We start from the raw sequence: 22,771 nt of genomic DNA, 5'->3' as shown, positions 1-22,771 counted from the left end.
TCACAAGAAAAATGTACGTTGTCACACTTTTTATATGTTATGAATACAAATGACCAACATAATACATATGAATGTAATATGAGAGAAAAGTGAGCGAGAATAACCGCAAACATTGAGCAATAATGTGGCAAGAAATATAACCTTAAACAGAACACTCGACATATCTATGGTTGTTTGGTTGAGATGGTTTGTGTTGTTTTCTCGAGCTACTTGCTAAAAGGTCTTTGTAGCAATTTAAGATTATTTTATATAAAAAATGATTTTTATTTAATGATACTTTAATGCTAATTTGCATATGTAATGTGATGTTCACATTTAATTCTAAATAGATAATTTTATTTACAAGTACTATAATATTTTTATTACATTGTAAAGTATTTGAAAATGATATGTTAATATTTTTTTTTAATTTTAAGAGATTTACAAGTTTTGATGTATGTAGTATAACACTTGGTTCGTTCACTTTAAGTAATAATATTTTTTAAAGGGTAAAATTGTCTTTTGCAACCGTTAATAATTATTATACATTAATTAATGCACATATAATTCACTATATGAAGTAAATGCACATTTAACAATAATACTAATAATAATAAGAGGTATTGAATTTTAATAATCTCAACTAAAGGCTATTGACCAATAATAATCCCAACTGAGTTTATCGCCACTGGTGGTCCTAAATTTAAAAACATTGGCTCTTAGCGGTTCCTTGTTAAAAAAACCTTAACGACGTTAACTTTTTTCAAATTTTAAACTAATTATTAGGGATTTTGATCAGAAGGATGATACAAGTCGATAAATAAAAAACTTAGTTCGAAACGATGCTACAAGCGCCTTACTTTTTGTTAATTGGAAGTTCAAACACTCGATTTAAAGCACTAATCAAGTTGTTTGGAGCATCATTTTAAGCTAAGTTTTACATCAATCAACTCATATCTTCTTTTTGAACAAAAGCCCTAAACATCAGGTCAAAATTTGAAAAAAAAAAAGTTAACGACGTTAGGTCTTTTTTAATGTGGGACTAATGAGAGCCAATTTCTTAAATATGTCATTAGTGGCGATAAACTTAGTTGGGACTAGTTAGTATTATTAAAATCCAATATCCCTAATATTAATAAAACCCAAATATAATCAGCGTTTAGAGAAAGTTGGGTTAGATTTAACTTTTACAAACCCGATGTGAAGCGTGGGCCACACACTAGTTTTATTATTAAACTTATTATGAAATATTTTTTTATTAATTGACTTGATACTAATAATAAATTTTTTTTGAGGAAAAATGTCATAAAATAGTAACCAAATTTTAAAAGTGTTCTAATTAGGTCACTCATGCAAATTTTTCTTAAATCGGACCATTAAATCTTTAAATCGAGTCTCATTGATTTTTGTGCGTCAAGAAACAAATGGAGGATAAGATGTGGGGATCAGGATTTGCAGTATATATATAGTTAAATTTTAAAAATAAAAAATTATTAATTATATTAAAATTTAAAAATAAAAGACAAAATCTATGTCACCACAAACGTCAACATCAAAAGAAAGGTAAAAAGATTTCTATTGCGAATTAAAAAACAAAAATACTAAAACCATGTTAAAACCTCTAATTTAATAAAATAAGAAAATTGAGTGACTTAATTGGAAAGTTTTTTAAACTTGAGTGACATAATTGGAACACTTTTGAAACTTTGTTACGATTTTATGAAATTGTCCCTTTTTTAAAGGGTAAAATTGTCTTCTACAACCACTAATAATTAATAGCAATATTGGATTTTAATAATCCCTATTAAATGATATTGGTCGATAATAATCCATGTTCATTTTATCGCCACTGGCGGTCCTAAATTTAAAAAAAGTTGGCATCCAATGGTACCCGTTAAAAATGACTTAACAGTGTTGCACTTTTTTCCGAATTTCAAACTAATATTTTTGGACTTTTCAAAAATATGATACAAGTCGATTGATTTAAAAATTAGCTCGAAATGTTGATCCAAACGACTAAATTTTTGTTAATTGTAAGTTCAAACACCGGAATTGAAGCATTGTTTCATCGTTTTGGAGCACCGTTTCGAACTAAAATTTACATCAATCAACTTGAATCCTTCTTCCGATCAAAAGCCCTAAAACATTAGTTTGAAATTTTGAAAAAAACATAACTTCATTATTTCCTTTTTAACGGGGGACCATTGGGGACCAACTTTTTTAAATTTGGGACTGCCGATGGTGATACAATGAACAGAGATTATTATTGGCCAATATCATTCAATAGAGATTATTAAAATCCAATAAATCTAATTATTATACATTATTTAATGCATTTCACTACAATAAGTACATTAGTACATAATAATAATAATAATAATAATAATAATAATCTGTGTTTAGAGGAAGCCAAGTTAGATTTAACTTTTACAAACCCGCCACGAAGAGTGGGTCACCCACTAGTTTTATTACTAAACTTATTATTAAATATATTTTTATTAATTGGCTTGATACATAAATCCTTATGATTTTATGTTGACCATAATAAACTTATGAAGGGAATTTCGACTAAACTAGACTGGGTTCCTTGTGCGATGTTGTTGGAATGTAGTTTTGGTTGATAGCGGTTCAGTCCGTTTTGGTACATTACGGTACCAAAATGGTATGGCACTTGGTAAAACAACCGAAAGACAAAAAAATGAAAGAAATATAGTTGAAATACGTCTAAAATGATATTAACATGTAATTCACTACATTATGTTAAAAAAAATTATAATTCACTACATTAAGTACATATAATAGTGCACATTTAATAATAATAATAATAATAATAATAATAATAATAATAATAATAATAATAATAATAATAATAATAATATTAATGTTAAGAGCAAGCCTGGTTAGATTTCACTTTTATAAACCCGACACGAAGCATGAGTCACCCACTAGTTTAACTACTAAACTTATTATGATATATATTTTTATGAATTGACTTGATACATAAATCCTTGTGATTTTACGTCGAACACAATAAACTTGTGAGGGGAATTTCGACTTAACTAGATGGATTTCCTTGTGGGTATGTAGTTTTGGTCGATACCGGTTCAGCTCGGTTTGGTACATTACGGTTGTAATATACCTAAAAGAATATCGATGAGAATTATAGTTGCAACATGTCCAAAAGGATATTGACATGTGTTTACATCGATCAGAAATCATAGAAACAAACAAACTCGTAATATGCTGAAAAGGATACCCGATACACGTTTTACATCATTTGAAAATCATAAAACGAATACCGTACCAACATCGGTATCGGATCCACTCGTCACAAAGTTTATACTAGAATGTCAAGAAAAACACAACACGTGCAAGTTTCTACGACACAACCTTTGGCGAACCACGTCACTCTAAACCATTTGCAAACCACGTATGTCACTAAAGGGACAAAAGCCACAAATGGAGCTTCGAACAACAACTAACTTGTTGGCGTATCGAATAATCGTTGTTGAAAATTAAATGATATAAATTGCTACCATAAAAGACCATCGTCACTATCTGTAATGGTATTACACTTGGCAAAACAACCGAAAGACAAAAAAAAATGAAAGAAATATAGTGGTAATATGTCCAAAAGAATATTTGTTGGGTTTCAGTGGTGATCAGTTAAAAATTTTGTTTATTAAAACCGATTCAATAAACGTTGTTAATAATAATTAATCTTATTAATGATAGTTATACGCAGCGGAATGTATTCAACTAATCAGCACCGAAACAAAATCCGACATGATCCGGTTACAAACAATACGAGTACGAGTCAAAAACATTAAATATATAATTACAAACTAACAATATATTTAAGTTTACCTCGATTAATAAATAACCGGTTGAGACACCGAAGGCTAACAAACCGAGCTAGGTGACACAACAAGATCAACGACCAACGGTGGCGGTGCACGACGGCAACGGCAGCGGTGGTGGTATGCGGACAGTAGGCTGCAGGCAGCGGTGATGTGGGGCTGTGGATGGCGGCGCCGGCAACGTCACCTGGAGGCGGCGGTGAGCAGTGGCGGTGTCCGGTCACGGCTGGACAGCGGCGGTTGTCAGATGGCCGGCGGCTTGGGTGGAGGAAGAGAGAAGATAGACTTGTTAGGATTAGTTGTCAGGTTATTAAAACATCATATATTTATATAGTCTCCTATTATGTTTAACTAATCTCATTAGTTATAAACCTAATGGGCCAACAAGTCCAATTCTTACTTCAAAGCCCGCTCCATGTAATTTTTATCTCATTAAAGTGTCTAACCAAGTTAATTAACTTAAGCGGGTTAATAGTTCGTGACCTCACGGTGTAACTCTCACGGGTCATAACCCGGTTGGCCGTATTGACTTACCCGAACCGATCCATAATTCCAACAATATTAGCGTATAATTCACTACATTCTGTTAAAAAATATAATTCACTACATTAAGTACATATAATACTTCACATTTAATAATAATAATACCCAAATATAATTAGTGTTTAGAGCAAGCCTGGTTAGATTTCACTTGTATAATCCCGTCGCGAAGGGGGTTAACCACTAGTTTAGTTACTAAACTTATTATGATATATATTTTTATGAATTGACTTGATACATAAATCCTTGTGATTTTACGTTGAACATAATAAACTTGTGAAGGGAATTTCGACTTAACTAGATGGGTTTCGTCGTGGGAATGCAGTTTTGGTCGATACCGGTTCAGTTCGGATTGGTACATTACGGTTGTAATATGCCCAAAAGAATATCGATGAGAATTATAGTTGCAACATGTCCAAAAGGATATTGACATGCGTTACATTGATCAGAAATCATAAAAACGAACGAACTCTTAATATGCTGAAAAGGATAACGAGACGTGTTTTACATCACTTGAAAATCATAAAACGAATACCGGTACCAACATTGGTATCCGATGCATTTGTCACAAAGTTTATACTATAACGTCAAGAAAAACACAACACGTGCAATTTTCTACGACACAACCTTTGGCGAACCACGTCATGCACTAACCATTTGCAAACCATGTATGTCACTATAGGGACAAAAGCCACAAACAAAAACATGGCTACTAGAGCTTCAAACAACAACTAACTTGTTGGCGTATCGAATAATCGTTGCCGGAAATTAAATGATGTAAAATTCTACCGTAAAAGACCATCGTCACTATCAGTAATAATGTTTCCAACTTTGGCTAAAACAACTACAAACGCCTACTGCAACTGTGTTTCTTTTTTTTTCTTTTGCATCTATATATGATAAATTCACAACGTTTCACTAGAATTTATAGAACCGGCCCCGCATAATATTCCAGGTAAAAAAAACTAGTTTTTGTTAAAAACCCATTAGTGTACTTTATTTCTTAAAAAAAAAAAAGAGAAAAATTAAAAAAGGCGTTCTCATTCTTGGTAATATTCTTCATATTATTTTTTGTAATATTTTCTTTCTTTTTTCTTTTGGAATTGATTTGCTTCCAAGAAGATCTCAAGTCTCTTTAGTTCCAAGTTTCACATTCTTGATTTTTTTTTCTATATAAAAACCCATTAGCATTAAAAAAACTTCCCGACTTCTCATTCTTGATCATATTCTTCTTCGTTCGCATTCATGATTATTTTTTCGTATTTTACTCGTTTGAATTCTTAATTTTCGTTAAAAACTCATTAGCATTCTTTATTTCTTTTAACAAAACCTTGATTCTCAACTAATGAGATATCCTAACAAACAAGGTGGCCAAAAACCATAAAATAAAACCGAAAACTAAATACAACTTTTGAACCATTCATATGGCCAAAATAAAAATCATTCAACCAAACAAACAAGGTCGGACCAGATTTACATATTCAACGAAAAATAAGTCGGGCAATATTTTGGTCAAATAAAATAAATAAAATTTTGACCAAACTAAAATTGCCATAATATTTTATCTAGATCAAAAACGTCAACTACTTTGAAGTTTATGATTTAGAACCGGTGAAAATACCGGATTCGACTCGTATGTTGTAACCAAGACTCTGATACCACTGTTGGGTTTCAGTGGTGATCAGTTAAAAATTTTGTTTATTAAAACCGGTTCAATAAACGTTGTTAATAATAATTAATCTTATTAATTATAGTTATACGCAGCGGAATGTATTCAATTAATCAGCACCGAAACTAAACCCGACAGGATCCGGTTACAAACAATACGAGTACGAGTCAAAAACATTAAATATATAATTATAAACTAACAATATATTTAAGTTTTCCTCGATTAATAAATAACCGGTTGAGACACTGATATAAATCCCGTGTATGTTTTATCTAATATTTTATTAGTTTTGGTCGGTTTCTTGTAAGATTTGTATACTACTAACTTAGTTTTATGTTTTAGGTTTCGGGTTATAATTCTGGTGAAAAGAGGGCGAAAAACGAGCAAAAACAAGCCGAACCGGAGAACTGACGCGTCAGGAAACGAACCGGACCAAACCAGGAATGAACCGGACCCGCAAAGTGGACAAGCCCCCCCCTTTGGCCGGTGCGCCGCGCGACGGGGGAGGAAAAGCCCGCCGCGCGGCGCGGCGGGTGTATTGGCGGTGTCAGAATTCCAGAATCTACCTGTTTAACCGACTTAAACCTATTTTTGAACCCCTGTTGCTTATAAAAAGACCCCTAAACTCACCATTAATCATACCTCAATCCCATATCTGAATTTGGTGAATCCCGAGGCGACCAAGAAGAGTTTTCAGCAGTTTTGGAGTTGAAGAATCAACTGGTGTTGCGCGTGATAGTTGAAGACGAAGAACACGGGTTCTATTTTTTATTTCTTTCGTTTTCGTTTATTTTACACCATGAATTATTCTTTGTTTGTTTCGTTTAATTTTAAGATGTCAGGCTAAACGTTATAGACTGCCTAGGTTTATGATGAACTTATCTTGACGTTTTGATTTGATTTGGGATTATTTACGTTATGGTTTTTATGATTTAGTAAAAGATTTGCTTATAATTAATTGATGCGTATGAGTGCTTAGGATTGTTTGATGAGTTTTATTCCATAGTTTTCCTTGATTATTGTTTGTCATCTGATAGGATTGCTATTAGGTCAATTACTTTGTGTTCTTGATTATTTTGAGATTTGATTTCGCGATAAGATCATAGGAATAATATTGTTAAATAAACCTAAGTGTGCTACTAACCTAAATTCTGTAAAGTGCTAGGTTATTGATAAGTCTTTACTATTTAATCTTGCTAGATTTAGTTCTTCGTAAGGAGCCTGTCTAGGGTTGATTATTTATTATTGTTTATCAAATCAATTAATCATAGTAAATTGTCTTTGATTTCCGCGCTGTAAGGTAGGATTTCGTATAAAGGAACTAAATTATAAACAATTGGGTGACCGTAAGCGAACTTGATTTTTAATACTGGTGTGCGTTAAAACTTGTTAGAAATCCATAGGTTTTCTCTTGAGAAGGGTTAGGGGTACTATTCGGATTTTCTTTTAAGTGTCTATTTTACGATCCCAATCCATAACTAAATATTTTCCCGAGTCAAGTCATTACTGAAATTTAAGGGAGTCTAGCCTAGGTAGTTTTCTCATCATCATCATCGTATGTTCACAACAAACTTTGCTTTCGTTTAAATTACTTGTTTTCTTAATTAGTTTTTAATTATAGTATTAAATTAGTATTTTAAATAAAAATCCCCCAAACAAATATAATTAACAAGTAGTGTTTTGTAGTCGAGTCTAATTAGCTAATAAACGTAATTTAGAGAGTCTCGTGGGTTGGATATCCGGACTTACTTAGCTTTACTAGAGTCGATCGGTTCACTTGCCGGTTAGTAGTTTAGTCGAGTTTTAGAGAGTCTAGAGTATTACTTAGTGTTTATTTTTAGTTAATTTAGTTAATAATTATTAAACTACTTTTAGCACATCAGACACCGAAGGCTAGCGAACCGAGCTAGGTGACACAACAAGATCAACGACCAACGGTGGCGGTGCACGACGGCAACGGCAGCGGTGGTGGTATCCGGACAGCAGGCTGCAGGCAGCGGTGATGTGTGGCTGTGGATGGCGGCGTCGGCGACGGTACCTGGAGGTGGCGGTGTCCGGTCACGGCTGGACAGCGGCGGTTGTCAGATGGCCGGCGGCTTGGGTGGAGGAAGAGAGAAGATGGACTTGTTAGGATTAGTTCTCGGGTTATTAAAACATCATATATTTATATAGCCTCCTATTAGGTTTAACTAATCTCATTAGTTATAAATCTAATGGGCCAACAAGTCCAATTCTTACTTCAAAGCCCGCTCCATGTAATTTTTATCTCATTAAAGTGTCTAACCCGGTTAATTAACTTAAGCGGGTTAATAGTTCGTTACCTTACGGTGTAACTCTCATGGGTCATAACCCGGTTGGCCGTATTGACTTACCCGAACCGATCCATAATTCCAACAATATTAGCCTATAATTCTTCACTAAATTCTGTTAAAAAAAATATAATTCACTACATTAAGTACATATAATACTGCACATTTGATAATAATAATAATAATACCCAAATATAATTAGTGTTTAGAGCAAGCCTGGTTAGATTTCACTTGTATAATCCCGTCGCGAAGCGAGGGTCACCCGTTTAGTTACTAAACTTATTATGATATATATTTTTATGAATTGACTTGATACATAAATCCTTGTGATTTTACGTTGAACATAATAAACTTGTGAAGGGAATTTTGACTTAACTAGATGGGTTTCCTCGTGGGAATGCAGTTTTGGTCGATACCGGTTCAGTTCGGATTGGTACAGTAAAACCCACAAAATTTTGGTTCAAATTTGACAAGTTTATAATGTTAAAGGACTAAAATATTCATGAGATAAATAATGGGAAGAGTATGGTAAAGAAAAGAAAACATTTTTATGCTAAGAAAATAGTAAGGAAAACTTCATCCCACATGGAAAGTGGGAAAGAAATGAAATCACTTTATAAGGAAGGAGTTTTCCATGATAATGTTCTTGTATGGCTAACCACTCTCACTAGTCCTCGCGCAGGGTGCGAAGCACCCGACGCGCACGCGCACGGACACGGACTCGGGCGATGGGCGTAATGTGGCGTTTTGATTGCGGACTTTGCACTTCGTGGCCGCTTAAGAGCCGCCTTTGTATTTTTGGATGATGAGACGAAATCAAGATATGGCAAGTTACCAAAAGATCGGGACTAAAAATGAAAGATTTGAAAATTTTCATCTTCGTGTATCGCGAAGAATCTGGTCTTGCATCTTCGCGTATCACGAAGTTGCAAGCCATCGACAATCGACACGTGGCGACACGTGGCAGGCCGACGTGACACGTGGCAAGCCTACATGGTGACTCAGCGAGCCTAGTGCATCTTCGTGTATCGCGAAGATGCTTTGCGTATCGCGAAGTTGCAGCAGTTTTGCTATAAATAGATCGGCTATGGGGACCTCACACCTCAACTCACACACACTTAACCTTGATTTTCGTGTCGAAATCCTGTTATTTCCGATACGATAGTTGTCTAGAAGTACAAGCAAGTAGAAGTGCTGTCCACGTGAAGTTTTAGCATTTCACATAAGCAAGCCATACAAGGTAGGGGTTCTGTCTGATTATTTTATTATATATGGCTTAGACCCTAGTCGAGGGTATAGTCTATACCTTGATCAGATAATAAGTGAAATATAGCTTTCATAAGATAAAGTTATGAATAAAATATTATTCTTTATAATAAAGATATTTCTTATGAATAAAGGAATGGGATATACATACGTTTCTTCATGATAAAGAAATGTCGTATATATATATATATATATATATATATATATATATATATATGTTTTATAAAAAGAAATGAATATCAAGGTAAAGGTTATACAAATAGACCTAAGGTCTATAGCTAGATTGTAGATCTAGTTATTTATATAATGCTATTCTCGTACTATAGGTCCGAGATAAATATCAGACATCTGTTGGTGAAAAATCTTGAAATTAACAAAAGGTGAATACGTCCAAACCTTTTTATAGTGTGAAATGTTTTATGACGTGAATACGTCTATGTACTGTATATTTTGAAAAGATATTTACTCTTTAAAACTTTGCACTGTTATCCATATGTAAAAGAGTTATGGAAATATTTGCATGAGGGTTGGTTCAAATCCTCTAAAACGTTTTGATACAAGGTAGTACTAAACACTCAGGCTAAAATACACATATGTCTGGATCCTTACATATATGTACTGTAGTGGGCACACTACAGACATACTAACCATGAAGCAAGTGACTGTCTCTAAGGCGAGTGAAGTCCGATTATGTGGTTTGTGCGTATGTTAGCTCCGATGAGATGGGAATTAGACCCACTGAGTCGTTGAACACTATTGATGTTGTGTCATTACGAATTGTGAAAATGTTTTATTGAGTCGGCGTATTCATCAGCATATAGCTGACGTATTTTGAAACCGTTTTCAGGTAACAAGGAGTAAGGAATAGTGATGGATATGCCAGTGGAGATAGAAGAACACTAGGCATAGTTTACAACTGGTGGCTCAGCTAATTTTGTATTGAGGCATATATATATTTAACTTGTTTTTAAACAAGTAATTTTGTAAAACAAACAAGGGTATTTAATTCCCTATGTTATGAAAGTAAATATTTTAAAATAACATTTTCCGCTGCAAACTTTGATAAATCGACAAAAGTGGTACCAACTGTGAGTCACACGCCTAGGCCCGAAGGCTGGGTGTGACAGGTTGGTATCAGAGCCATCGGTTTTAGCGAATTAATTATTTGAGAAAAGTACTTAGGCTTTAACCAATTTAAGTTCATGAAAGTACGGATAAGATATACATATCTTTGGTAAATCCTTAGAGATAGTAACTAATATTTATCTCCTATTTCTCGTATATAGAATGTCGAAAAGAGGAAACTCGAACGTTGAAGTTAATAGTGGACCCTCAAGGAACACGAGAGGGAGATTGAAGAAAAATATCGAAAATCAGGAAGTGAATGCTACCCCTCCTGTTGGTGATCAATTCGTGAGAAAAGAAGATATGCAAGAACTGATCGCAAGAGGAATTGCCTAAGCTTTTCCAGCTATGCTCAAGACTATGAGGAAGAAGGAAACATCGAGCAATGAGAAATCTAACAAGTCTAAAAGGGAAGAAGAAGAAGAAGAAAATGTCAGCTCTAATGCTGATAGCGATTATGAGGAAAGGAAAACTAAGAAACAAAAGACTAAGAAAGGCTGTAGTTATAAAACATACCAGACGTTTAAGCCCAAGAATTTTGATGGAAGCGATGGTGTTATTGTTGCACTGGGATGGCTTGAAGAAATGGAAGCCATTAATGTTATTAGTAAGTGCTCTAAGGAAGAAGCAATTCAGTATTCCTCCTAATCGTTCAAAGGCGAAGCTCTGCAATGGTGGAATACTCTTATACAAGCTAAGGGTAGACTAAACATGTACAAGTTGAGTTGGGAAGAATTCAAGGATCTTGTAATCAGGAAGTTTTGCCCGATGAACGAAAAAGATGAAATTCAAATCAAGTTCTTAAATCATAAAGTTGTTGGGACAAATCTCAAGGACTACAATACTAAGTTCTTGGAGTATTGTAGGATAGTACCACACTTGGTAACACCGGAAAATAACAAAGTCACTCGTTATATCTGGGGTTTGCCAAAAGAGATCAGAGATATGGTCAAATTGTCTCTACCACAAACCATTGATTCGGCCATGGAATTGGCGGGATATGTGATGAATGGGTTGATCAGAACCCGTGAAGAAGAAAAGAAAGAAAATACCTTCAAGAGAGAGGTCGTGTTTAAAAAGAATGAAAGGGACAACAACAAGAAACCATATCGTGGAGAGAAGAAGAATTCACAGTCACCAATTCCTTTGTGTAAGATATGCAATCGAAGACACTTTGGAAGGTGCAGGTTCAATCAATCAATCAATCACCTGTACTAATTGTAAACAAGTGGGTCATGCAACAACTGATTGCTGGAAGAATAAGATTGCATGTTATGGTTGTGGAGAGACGGGACATTTTCAGAATGAATGTTCGAAGAAGAAAACTAGAGGAGAAGGTGCAAGTGGTAGTGGCACCAAGAATGAAGGCATAAAGGGAAATGCACGTGTTTTTGTGCTCAACACTGAGAAGGCAGCTGCAATGCCGGAAGTTATCACCAGTACGTTTCTCGTCAATAATGTCTATGCTAGAGTTTTGTTCGACTCGGGTGCAAACCAAAGTTTTATAGATAAAAAATTTTGTAGCCTATTAAATGAACCCTTAGTTAAGTTAGACAAATCCCTCATAGTTGAAACGGCCAACGGTAATCTGGTTAGAATATCTGAAGTTTTGAATAAAGGAAAAATACTATTAGTAGGACATGTCATACCTGTCCAGCTGTTACCCATGACATTGGCAGGCTTTGATATTGTCTTAGGTATGGACTGGTTATCTGATAATCAAGCCTGTATCTTATGTGATAAGAAAGCAATTGAAATTCGTGCAAACGGGAAGACAATTCAAATAGCCGGAGACAAAGATGGAGGTCATGTTAGCTTAATCTCGATGATTAAAGCTAATAAATGTCTACGTAAAGGATGTTTAGCATTCATGGTGTATGTAACGGAAGAACCTAAAAAGAAGAAATTAGAAGACGTATCAATTGTCTCAAAATTTCCTGATGTTTTCCCAGATTACCAGGAATACCACCAGAGCGTGATGTTGAATTTAGAATAGATATAGTACCTGGAATAGCTCCAATAGCCAAATCCCCGTACAGATTAGCACCAACGGAAATGAAAGAATTGAAGAAATAGTTAGATGAACTGTTAGAGAAAGGATTTATAAGACCGAGTTCTTCACCTTGGGGAGCTCCGATCTTATTCGTGAAAAAGAAAGACGGATCGATGAGGATATGCATCGATTATCGCGAGCTAAACAAAGTAACCATCAAGAATAAATATCCACTCCCAAGAATCGATGACTTATTTGATCAACTACAAGGAGCAAGTTGTTTTTCAAAGATTGATTTACGTTCGGGTTATCATCAATTAAAAGTTCAAGAAGAAGACATCCCAAAGACTGCATTTAGAACCCGATACGGACATTTTGAATTCACGGTTATGCCGTTTGGACTTACAAATGCTCCCGCAGCATTCATGGATATGATGAACAGAATTTGTAAACCATATTTAGATAAATTTGTAATCGTATTCATCGACGATATACTTATTTATTCTAAATCGGAAGAAGATCATAAGGTTCATCTTAGAATCTTGCTTGAACTACCTCGAAATGAGAAATTGTATGCTAAGTTTTCTAAGTGTGAATTTTGGCTGCATGAGGTACAATTTCTTGGTCATGTTATTAACGCAAATGGAATTCAAGTAGATCCCGTCAAGATTGAAGCAATAGCTAAATGGGAAATTCCTAAATCGCCAACTGAAGTTCGAAGTTTCTTAGGTTTGGCTGGATACTATAGAAGAATCATCGAGAATTTCTCTCGTATAGCAGTTCCCTTAACTTCTTTAACTCGAAAGAATGTTAAGTATGAATGGGGAACCAAACAACAAGAAGCATTTAATTTACTTAAACAAAAGCTTACCAATGCACATATACTGGCCTTTCCAGAAGGTACAGAAGACTTTGTCTTATTTAGTAACGCTTCTCATTCAGGTATGGGTTGCGTACTCATGCAAAGAAACAAAGTTATAGCTTATGCTTCTCGTCAATTGAAGGTACACGAAAAAAATTATACAACTCATGATCTAGAATTGGGTGCCATAATTTTTTCCTTGAAGTTATGAAGATACTATTTATATGGAGTTAAGTTTATAGCCTTGCCAGAAGGTACAAAAAACTTTGTTATATTTAGTAACGCTTCTCATTCAGGTATGGGTTGCTTACTCATGCAAAGAAACAAAGTTATAGCTTATGCTTCTCGTCAATTGAAGGTACACGAAAAGAATTATACAACTCATGATCTAGAATTGGGTGCCATAATTTTTGCCTTGAAGTTATGGAGACACTATTTATATGGAGTTAAGTTTATCGTGTACACTGATCATAAGAGTTTAAAGCACATCTTTGATAAAAAAGAACTTAACATGCGTCAAAGAAGATGGATGGAAACTTTAAATGATTATGATTGTGAAATCATTTATCATGAAGGAAAGGCAAACGTAGTAGCTGACGCATTGAGTTGTAAAGAACATGAAAAACCCAAGAGAGTTAGAGCCTTAAAACTGGAACAACAAATATATTTGATTGCACAAATCAAGGAGGCTCAAAAGAAAGCAATAGAAGAAAACCAAACCTCCGAAGAAAAGCGTAATGGTACAATTGACTCTTTAGTCAAAGGAGATAATGAGATACTCAGACTTGGAAACAGAATCTGGGTACCAAAGATTGATGACTTACGAGAAAGGATTATGAGTGAAGCTCATCGATCGATGTATATAATGCATCCCGGTAGTGATAAAATTTATCAGAATCTTAAACCTAACTATTGGTGGAACGGGATGAAAAAGAATATTGCTCTGTTCGTAGCCAAATGTTTAACATGTTTACAAGTTAAGGCTGAACATTAGAAACCTTCAGGTTTGCTTCAACAACCTGAACTACCTGTATGGAAATGGGAGATGATAACAATGGATTTTATTACAAAACTCCCTAAGACTACCCGTCAGCATAATGCTATCTGGGTCATTATTGACAGGTTAACTAATTCTGCTCATTTCATACCTATCAATGAATCTTACTCTATGGATAGATTGGCACAAATATACGTGAATAACATAGTATCATTACATGCTGTTGTAACATCCGTATTTTGAGAATTATTAAATAACGGAAAGTTTTATTATTATCGGTGTGTCGTTAGTTTGGTTGTGTGCGTGTTTGTATTTGGATAAGATTGGAATGGAGGTGGATGGTGGGGCCCATGGCTCCCTATATAAGGCCATCTCCCATCCTTTCAACATTTATTTACACTAGAAAACACACACACTAGAAAACACACACTTTCTCTTTAGCATTTCAGATTCGGATCCAAGCAAAAGTAAGGAAGATTTTGGTGTTCAAGTGCCTTTCGAATAGCAAGAACACGTCCAGATCTACGATCCGAACCAAACCCGAAGCAAAAAGGTGGGTTTTGGTTTAAAAGGTTAAGTTTTTTTTATGGTTAGTCTTGACATGCAAACCGATAGAAGGATAGATCGGGGTGTAAGATGGAAGAAAAACATGTACTTGATAAGTTATAACCCCACGAGAGTGTTATATGGTAAAAATGCGATGTTCGAGCCTTATAAAACACAAGTATACAAAGTTGATTCAACCGAAAAACCCTTGGAAAGGGTTAAATTGGGTCCTAAGGGAGAGTCTTGGAGTGAAATGGCCATAAAATGGTAAAAACAAAGAAAAAGAAAAATTTCGCATCGCATAAGCCATGCGAAGCGAAAAAGGTAATTTCGCATCGCACAGCCATGCGAAGCGAAAAAGGTTATTTCACATCGCACAGTCATGCGAAGCGAAAAAGTTCCATGTGAAGCGAAACAGTTCCATGCGAAGCGAAATTTTCATGGGAATTTTTTTTAAAATTGATGAAAAACGTGGCCCGATCCACTTTCTGATGAATTTTTGTTAAAGGACTGTTAGTGAAAATAAAATGGCTTTTAAATGGTAAAAACGAAGAAAGGAAGGCATTTCGCTTCGCTCAGCCATGAGAAGCGAAACAGGCGTTTCGCTTCGCTCAGCCATGAGAAGCGAAACAGGCGTTTCGCTTCGCTCTGCCATGAAAAGTGAAATAGTCGTTTCGCTTCGCTCTGCCATGAGAAGCGAAACAGGTATTTCGCTTCGCTCAGCCTTAAGAAGCGAAACAGGTTATGCGAAGCGAAATTCTATGCGAAATTCCTCCCATGCGAAATTGTTTATGTTGTTATTAAAATGTGACCTGATTAATTTTCTAATGCGTTTTTGTTAAAGGACTGTTAATGAAAATAAAATTTTTCCGAGCTGACCTGGCAGCTCAACCCCAGCCAGGGGCTCTACCCCTTGGACCCTTCTAGGGGCTGCCGCCCCTAGACCCCGCTACCAGGGGCACTGCCCCCGGACCCCCGTTAGTTGAGGGTTTCATTCACCTAGATGTAAGAAGTAGTTGAAATGGATAATTGATACCCGTGCCTTGTTACACTGTTAGCCGTGCACAGATAAGGAAGGGCATCACACTTAACTCCGAGAGAAACAGGACCCAGGTGAGTTTCTATCCCCATTTTTGTGTTATGTTTTGGGGCTGTGTGCATACTCAATGTGATTAGTTAATACACTTACCTTAAGTGTTAAGTGTATGTCGTATGAATGTTTATAAATATACCTAATTAGTGTAGAAAGAGTTAAACGTATGTGTGAAGAGGTATATGGGAACAGATATAGCTAATGAAAGAAAGGTATGTACGATATGTGTAGTGTATGAATGGTATGTAGAGTTAAAGAATAAAGGGTTGCCTACCCTAATAATATAGGCGAAGAATAAAGGGTTGCCTACCCTAATAATATAGGCGAAGAATAAAGGGTTGCCTACCCTAATAATATATGCGAAGAATAAAGGGTTGCCTACCCTAATAATATATGCGAAGGTTATAGGGCGAAAGGCTCTTTAAAAACGTAGAAAGGTTATGTATGTATAAAATAATGAAGATAAGTAAAAATAGGAATGTATGGAAGTAAGAATGTAAAGAATGAGAATGAAATGTATGTTACCTGCTTAACTAGAACTCACTCAGCGTAGCTGACTTTTAGTATGCACGCAGGCAAATAGGTTGAGGCAGCTGGCTTGAGGAGGGACACATGACATGAGCTAAAGAGACTGGTATCCATGAAGAAGTGTCATGATTGTCTTATGTTATGTCTATGAAAGGATATTTTGTATGTTAAGACAAGATTCGATGTTTTGTAATGTAATGTATGAAATTCTTTTAACTATTCCGCGAAAGTTTTAATTAACTCTGATTTTAGAACTGTGTTTATGAGTAAATCCAACGCCAATGTAGGGTTTCCGGGATCGGGGCCTTACAGCTGTGCCATTATCTATCATATCTGATCGGGATAGTAGATTTACTTCTCATTTTTGGAAAAGTTTCCAACAAGCGTTAGGAACTCAATTGAATCTTAGCACTGCTTATCATCCTCAAACTGATGGGCAGAGTGAAAGAACAATACAAACACTTGAAGATATGCTCCGAGCTTATGTGATTGATTTAGGAGGAAGTTGGGATGATCATCTTCCTATGATGGAATTTTCGTATAATAATAGTTATCACACGAGTATCCTGGCCGCACCATTTGAAGCATTATACAGACGAAAATGTAGAACGCCGGTGTGTTGGTCTGAAACTGGAGATAATCAAATGTCTGGACCTGAAATAGTCCAAGAAACAACGGATAAGATATTGCAAATCCGTGAATGACTTAAAAACAGCAAGAGATCGACAAAAGAATTATGCTGACGTTCACCGTAAGCCATTAGAATTTCATGTAGGCGATAAAGTTTTGTTAAAAGTTTCACCATGGAAAGGTGTTGTACGATTCGGCAAGAAAGGAAAACTAAGTCTGCGTTTTGTGGGACCATTTGAAGTATTAGAACGAATCGGTACTGTAGCTTATCGCTTACGATTGTCAGAAGAAATGAAAGGCATACATGATGTATTTCATGTTTCTAATTTATGCAAGTGTTTGATTGACGAAACTTTAGCTATGCCTTTAAAGGATATTGAAATCAATGAGAATCTAAAATTTGTAGAACAACCTCTACAAGTTGAAGATTTCCAAATAAAGAGACTTAAACGACAAAAGCTGAAGTTAGTCAAAATAAGATCGAACTCCTGAAAAGGACCAGAATTTACTTGGGAGTTAGAATCGGAAATGAAAAAGAAGTATCCACATCTGTTCTAGCGAATCTCGAGGACGAGATTCATTTCAAGGTGGGGAGGATGTAAAAACCCACAAAATTTTGGTTCAAATTTGACAAGTTTATAAAGTTAAAGGGCTAAAATATTCATGAGATAAATAATGGGAAAAGTATGGTAAAGAAAAGAAAGCATTTTTATGCTAAGGAAATAAGTAAGGAAAACTTCATCCCACATGGAAAGTGGGAAAGAAATGAAATCACTTTATATGGAAGGAGTTTTCCATGATAATATTCTTGTATGGCTAACCACTCTCACTAATCCTAGCGGAGGGTGCGAAGCACCTGACGCGCACGGACACGGATTCGGATACGGACACGGACTCGGGCGATGGGCGTAATGTGGATTCGGACACGGACACGGATTCGGATTCGGGCGACGGGCACGGACACGGACTCGGGCGATGGGCGTAATGTGGATTCAGACACGTACACGGACTCGGGCGATGGGCACTTCGCACGCTCGCATCGCCGCGAGCCGCTTAAGAGCCGCCTTTGTATTTTTGGATTATGAGACGAAATCAAGATATGGCAAGTTACCAAAAGATCGGGGACTAAAAATGAAAGATTTGAAAATTTTCATCTTCGCGTATCGCGAAGAATCTGGTCTTGCATCTTCGCGTATCGCGAAGTTGCAAGCCATCGACAATTGACACGTGGCAGGCCGATGTGACACGTGGCAAGCCTACATGGTGACTTAGCGAGCCTAGTGCATCTTCATGTATCGCAAAGATGCTTCGCGTATCGCAAAGTTGTAGCAGTTTTGCTATAAATAGATCGGCTATGGGGACCTCACACCTCAACTCACACACACTTAACCTCGATTTTCGTGCCGAAATCCTGTTATTTCCGATACGATAGTTGTCTAGAAGTACAAGCAAGTAGAAGTGCTGTCCACGTGAAGTTTTAGCATTTCACATAAGCAAGCCATACAAGGTAGGGGTTCTGTCCAATTATTTTATTATATATGGCTTAGACCCTAGTCGAGGGTATAGTCTATACCTTGATCAGATAATAAGTGAAATATAGCTTTCAAAAGATAAGGTTATGAATAAAATATTATTCTTTATAATAAAGATATTTCTTATGAATAAAGGAATGGGATATACATACGTTTCTTCATGATAAAAAAACGTAGTATATATTTATGTTTTATAAAAAGAAATGAATATCAAGGTATACGTTATGCAAATAGACATAAGGTCTATAGCTAGATTGTAGATCTAGTTATTTATAGAATGCTATTCTCGTACTATAGGTCCGAGATAAAGATCAAACATTTGTTGGTGAAAAATCTTGAAATCAACAACAGGTGAATACGTCCAAACCTTTTTATAGTGTGAAATGTTTTATGACGTGAATACGTCTATGTACTGTATATTTTGAAAAGATATTTACTCTTTAAAACTATGCACTGTTATCCATATGTAAAAGAGTTGTGGAAATATTTGCATGAGGGTTGGTTCAAAACCTCTAAAACGTTTTGATACAAGGTAGTACTAAACACTCAGGCTAAAATACACATGTGTCTGGATCCTTACATATATGTACTGTAGTGGGCACACTACAGACATACTGACCATGAGGCAAGTGACTGTCTCTAGGGCGAGTGAAGTCCGATTATATGGTTTGTGCGTATGTTAGCTCCGATGAGATGGGATTCAGACCCACTGAGTCGTTGAACACTATTGATGTTGTGTCATTACGAATTGTGAAAATGTTTTATTGAGTCAGCGTATTCACCAGCATATAGCTGACGTATTTTGAAACGGTTTTCAGGTAACCAGGAGTAAGGAATAGTGATGGATATGCAAGTGGAGATAGAAGAACATTAGGCAAGTTTATAGCTGGTGGCTCAGCTAATTTTGTATTGAGGCATATATATATTAAACTTGTTTTTAAACAAGTAATTTTGTAAAATAAACAAGGGTATTTAATTCCCTATGTTATGAAAGTAAATATTTTAAAATAACATTTTCCGCTGCAAACTTTGATAAATTGACAAAAGTGGTACCAACTGTGAGTCACATGCCTAGGCCCGAATGCGGGGTGTGACAAGTACATTACGGTTGTAATATGCCCAAATGAATATCGATGAGAATTATAGTTGCAACATGTCCAAAAGGATATTGACATGTGTTACATCGATCAGAAATCATAAAAACGAACAAACTCTTAATATGCTGAAAAGGATAACGAGACGTGTTTTACATCTCTTGAAAATCATAAAACGAATACCGGTACCAACATTGGTATCGGATGCATTCCTCACAAAGTTTATACTAGAACGTCAAGAAAAACACAACACGTGCAATTTTCTACGACACAACCTTTGGCGAACCACGTCATGCACTAACCATTTGCAAACCACGTATGTCACTAAAGGGACAAAAGCCACAAACAAAAACATGGCTACTAGAGCTTCGAACAACAACTAACTTGTTGACGTATTGAATAATCGTTGCCGGAAATTAAATGATGTAAAATTCTACCGTAAAAGACCATCGTCACTATCAGTAATAATGTTTCCAACTTTGGCTAAAACAACTACAAACGCCTACTGCACCTGTGTTTCTTTTTTTTTCTTTTGCATCTATATATGATAAATTCACAACGTTTCACTAGAATTTATAGAACCGGCCCCGCATAATATTCCAGGTAAAAAAAACTAGTTTTTGTTAAAAACCCATTAGTGTACTTTATTTCTTAAAAAAAAAAAGAGAAAAATTAAAAAAGGCGTTCTCATTCTTGGTAATATTCTTCATATTATTCTTTGTAATATTTTCTTTCTTTCTTTTTTCTTTTGGAATTGATTTGCTTCCAAGAAGATCTCAAGTCTCTTTAGTTCCAAGTTTCACATTCTTGATTTTTTTTCTATATAAAAACCCATTAGCATTAAAAAAACTTCCCGACTTCTCATTCTTGATCATATTCTTCTTCGTTCGCATTCATGATTATTTTTTCGTATTTTACTTGTTTGAATTCTTGATTTTCGCTAAAAACTCATTAGCATTCTTTATTTCTTTTAACAAAACCTTGATTCTCAACTAATGAGATATCCTAACAAACAAGCCAAGGCCCAACATGTCTGCCTAATCTAAGTGGACCTAATATTAGTAACTCCAGGTACATGCTAGCCCATTAGGGTTTTAAGCCCAAGTACATTTGTATAAATAGCAAGCATCCCCTCCACAAACAATCAAATTACTTTTCCTCTCTAACCTTTTACATTCTCTTTTGTGTTTCACACACTTGTATGCACACATAGATCACCATGAAGGTGATGATGACGTCTTTTTGCTTGTTCGCTCCTCCACATCACTCACTACACTTTACCTTTTATTTTAACAGAACATCATCTTGCTTTTGCTACATGAAAGAAGGATGTTGTATATATTGTGTAGTTTATAACCCAAATCAATCAATTAACAAACAAGCAAACCTGGTAATCTTGTAAGCAACTATAGATGAAGAATTGCAACTTGTATTATTCTATGATTTTTGTAATCAATTTCAGATAAACCTATTTATGGGTCATAAACAATAATTTATCGGATAAAACAGAGAATTCTGCACATGGAATTGAATCTAATTGAATCGTGATGTTGATGAAGAACCAAGAGAGAAACAGTAACCTTGTTTTCTCTTCTGTGTATTTTCGATTGAGATGGATTATGTTAATTAATATATTTAATATATTCCTACATGTGCTTAAACTTACACTGCATTCTTGAGTTTTTTATTTAATGGTTTAGAAAAAAATAGATAAGAAAATTTTCCTTTTTTTCATTCTTGAGTTTTTTCATTAAAAGAAAAGAAAGAGAATGGAAAGAAAAGTTAGGGCTTTTTTCCTTCAAAACTTTCCAGTCAAATATGGCCTGATTCGGAAGGAAAGTTTATAGTCATGTATAATATTACTAATTTACCTTATTTTTTCCTTCCTATCTAACTCAATAATAAGGACATGATTGTAAAGTTACAATTTTTTTCCTATCTTTTCCTTCCTATCTAACTCAAGAATGTAATTAACACTTTCTTTATATTCTTTTATTTTAACTCGAGAATGTCTTTTAAATATATAATTTATTTTCCTTTCTTCCCCTATCCAATCTTATCATTTCTTTTCTTTGTATTTTAAACCCGATAATGCAGTGTAAAATAAAAGGAAGAGAATGGAAAGAAAAGTTAGGTCTTTTTTCCTCCAAAACTTTCCTACCAAATATGGCCGGATTGTGAAGGAAAAGTTTATTTATTACTAATTTACCCATTTTTCCTTCCTATTTAGCTCAAGAATGAGGGTATAATTGTAAAGTTACAATTTTTTTTTCTTATCTTTTCCTTCATATCTAACTCAAGAATGTAATTAATACTTTCTTTTCTTTTATTTTAACTTGAGAATGCATTTTAAGTATATAATTTCTTTTCTTTTCTTCTCTTATCCAATCTTATTATTTCTTTTCCTTGTATTTTAAACCCGAGAATGCAGTATTAGGGCATGCTTGGGATTGAGTTTGGAAAATGCTTATTGGCTTATTAAGGTCTTCAAAAAGCCACTGAGATAAAATGTGTTTGGCAATCATTAAAAACTTCCTTACGTTAGATTTTTGAAAAGGTTAAAAAACAGTTTTCCAAAAGCCTCAAATCCTAACTTTTTAAAATGGTTTTTTGAAAAAACAAATAAGCCAAAAATCATGTTTCAAACTCAATCCCAAACATGCTCTTAATTAAGCCCATTTCACATAAAACTTAAGCGCAATTGCTTAAATAATAAACCCAATGATTTACAAAGCCCAAATAACATTT

The sequence above is a fragment of the Bidens hawaiensis genome, unplaced genomic scaffold (assembly GCF_021521415.1).
Source record: "Bidens hawaiensis isolate Kalapana, Puna unplaced genomic scaffold, B.hawaiensis_p1.1 tig00036452_1, whole genome shotgun sequence".
NCBI classification, from domain to species: Eukaryota; Viridiplantae; Streptophyta; class Magnoliopsida; order Asterales; family Asteraceae; genus Bidens; species Bidens hawaiensis.
This window is presented reverse-complemented; position numbering follows the sequence as displayed.